Raw genomic sequence first — 3,509 nt, forward strand, 5'->3', positions numbered from 1 at the left:
TTTGTTCATGGTGCAAGTTTGCACCTACCTCCTCTTCATCACCACCATCATCACCATCATTGTGTACCTGTGGGTTAGTGCCAACATAAACAAAGTTTTCTACCACCTCCGGATTAGTAATGTCCGAATTAGGTAGAATAATCAAGCAATTAGCATTATTGACTCTCCACTCATATAGGTAATTGTGAGAAGGGCCATGGATTCTAAAAAAACATGGTAGTGAGGGTTTCTAAGTCTAGATAGTAGTTTCCCTCAATCCTATTTATCTCTTTGTTCACATTTAACGTCACTTTTTTTACAATGAAAGTGATGATTACACTTACCACTATGTCATCTTTATATCCGGTTTCTTTTTAGCAATTGAAAAAGGATAATAAATCAAATAATAGTAAATGTTAACATGGTGGTTATAAAGCATAGCCCACAACAAAAATAGCTCAACATTCCTCATCATTCCTACCTCTTTTCTACCCCATATGGTGCAAGCAATAACCGTGTGAAGATACCTAAGTACAGGGTTGTGAATATATTCAACAGCCTAATCAAATGCTCATCTATTTCTAGTCTATCCAAAGCATTAACATCTGGGTACCTGCAAGGAGAGATAGTTCTAGAGATTAGAGAATTATACCTATTTCTTTGCTCGGAATCCTTGAATTGGATCCCATAATTGCGGGCTGTTGATTGTTTCTTGCTTGCACCTCTTCCGGAGGCTTCAATTTCCTCACCTTTCGTTTTTTATGCCATTGACCTTAGCTTAGTTTGGGTGTGGGTGGATGATTGTTGGTGAAGTTTGGAGAGAATTATAGATGTTATTTGATATGGATACGGAAAAAAATAAAAATTAAAAATTAAAAAAAAAAATTTTTTTTTTTTTTTTTGCTGATGGGTTGGCACAGCCGTGCCAACATTCTGGAAAAAGAGGGATGATTTTTTTTTTTTGTTTTTTTTGGTCAATGGCTTCAAATTTCTTTCTCTTTTTCACATCATAGTTGGGCAAATACCTACAAAACAAAATAAAAGCAATAAAACTCATGGGTTGCCTCCCACGAAGCGCTCTTTTAGAGTCATTAGCTTGACGATTAGAAGGTTTCTCTACCCAATACCCAATCTTTCCCAAAGGGATAGTGGCGTCAACCTGAGATTCGCTCCCAAATCACACATAGTTTTTTCAATGGTTTCACTCTCAATCACACAAGGGGTGGAAAAACTCTCAATCACTATGAGGTTAGGCTTAACAAGCCTTTGTGGAACATGGATTTTGAGTTTATAAGGTGGTGAAACGATTGGCTTATCACTCTCTCCTATGACTTTCTCACCTTGTTGCTTTTCACTCTCTATCTCACCCTCAATTGTCTTAGTTTTCATAATGGGGTCCTCTAACTGCTTACCGTCCCTAAGTTGAATAGCATTTATAAGGCCTTTGGGGTTGGCTTCAGTTTGACTTTGAAAGACATCGGGGGTTTGAGAGGAAGTAGCTACTTTTTGGGCTACTTGAGAGATTTGAGTTTCTAGCATTCTAATGTGAGTAGCAATGGAGTCCACTTTAGATGTAAGCTTAACAAAAGAGTCATTCAAAGATCCAGTTTGATTTTTAAGTTCTTGAAATTGCTTGGATTGCTCCATAGCATGTTTTTCTAGTAAAATTTCCAAGCTGGATTTCTGAGAGACTCTTTCGTTGTTTGCACAAATGGGTGTTGTTTGTTGTCCAAAGGTATAAAAATTTTGCTCGGGACTTTTAGCAACACTACCTAGTTGGCATTCAACATCAGTATGGTCAAATATTCCACAAAATTCACAAGGTGGTGAGACAAGAGCAGGTGTGATGACACTTACAGTTAATTTATCAAATTTTTGAAGAAGTGTGTCCACCTTAGCAGATAGATGATCAAGGGTAGAAACCTGGCACATACCTTCCTCTTTTTTAGAGGGTGGAGGAGTACCTTCAGTGATAACTCTCTCACTTGTCCACTGATAGTGGTTGTATGCCATGTCCTCGATCAAATCATATGCTCCTGTGAAAGTTTTATTCATTAAAGCTCCACCTGCAGCTGCATCAACATTCATTTTTGTGGAAAACAAAAGACCATTATAAAAAGTGTGGATAATAAGCCAATTCTCAAAACCATGATGGGGGCAAAGCCTAAGCATTTTTTTTAAACGCTCCCACGCATCGTAAAGAGATTCACCATCTTTTTGAGTGAATTGTGTGATTTGACTTCTCAATTGAGCAGTTTTACTATGGGGAAAGAATTGGGAGAGAAATGCCTTCCTCATTTGGTCCCATGAAATTATAGAACCAATTTTCAATGAATTAAACCAAGCACTAGCTCTATCCCTCAAGGAGAAAGGAAAGAGGTGCAGCCTTACGGCCTCTTGGTTTGCCTTCAAAGTTCCACTGAGTCTTAAAAAAGTTGAAACATGAAAATTCGGATCCTCAGTGGGTGATCCGAAAAATTGATTTTGCTGCACCAGGTAAATAAGTGCAGGCTTTATTTCAAATTTAATATCCTCAACCGTTGGATACCCAATAGCATCGTACGGCTCATCTGAAGATGTGATTGCATACTCTTTAAGAGCACGTTTCTCAGCCATATCGTTATTACTATGTGTTTCTTTGAGCCATCCCTGAAATCAAAGCGGTTAAGGATAGAAAATAAAAATAATAAAAATAAAAATAAAATAAAATAAAATAAAATAAGGAGAAATAGAGGGAGAGAGATTTTATATATAAATATATATATATTTTTATTTTTTTATAGAGAGGGAGATATATATATATATATATATATATATATATATATATATAAAATAAAAATAAAATAAGAAAAGGAAATAAAATATATTATAAATATATATATATACTATTTTTTTTATATAATTTTTTTTTTTTTTTTTTAGACTAACCATTATTAAAAAGTTAATCAAATTACAATAACTCCCCGGCAGCGGCGCCAAAAACTTGATGGGATAAAACCGCAAGTGCACGATCTTACCGAAGTAGTAAAATATGAGTATCGTTCCGACAGGGAGTTATGAATTCAATTAACTTTAGATAATGATTAGACTGAAGATTTTATAAGGTAGAAAGGTTTGTATTTTTATATATTTAAAAGAAAATAATAATAAAAGATAAGAGCCTTGGGATTATTGGTTCATCCTAACGACAAGTCCTTCTCAAACCAAACTATTAAACTTATAACTTTATGTTAGACCTAATTTCTCAAGACAGTTTCTCTTTTGTTCCTCTAGCAACCAAGCCTATTTCGCTGACTTGATTACTATTAGATTTTGGTTCCTCTAACAACCAAGCCTATTTCGCTGACTTGATTGTTATTAGTTCCCTTGAAGATCGAAACTATATGTCTCAAAGATTGCAAAGCCTATTTCGCTGACTTTGCAATCCTTGTCTAAATTCACTTGTTCGAATATCAAAGCTCCACTTTCGTTTTATGAATTGATATTTGAGATGATGGATAAACAATTATCAAACCCTCCACTTTCGTTTC

The 3,509-nt window shown here is 35.1% G+C and overlaps 1 non-coding gene across 1 annotated transcript; it reads left to right on the forward strand.

Moving 5' to 3' along the window:
* The first annotated feature begins 2,122 nt into the window (after positions 1-2,122).
* On the forward strand, positions 2,123-2,229 carry LOC120576259 (small nucleolar RNA R71). The gene has a single exon (XR_005642335.1). It is a non-coding gene; the product is annotated as a small nucleolar RNA R71 (small nucleolar RNA).
* Positions 2,230-3,509: the final 1,280 nt, after the last annotated feature.

The sequence above is a fragment of the Medicago truncatula genome, chromosome 6 (genome assembly GCF_003473485.1).
Source record: "Medicago truncatula cultivar Jemalong A17 chromosome 6, MtrunA17r5.0-ANR, whole genome shotgun sequence".
Lineage (NCBI taxonomy): Eukaryota > Viridiplantae > Streptophyta > Magnoliopsida > Fabales > Fabaceae > Medicago > Medicago truncatula.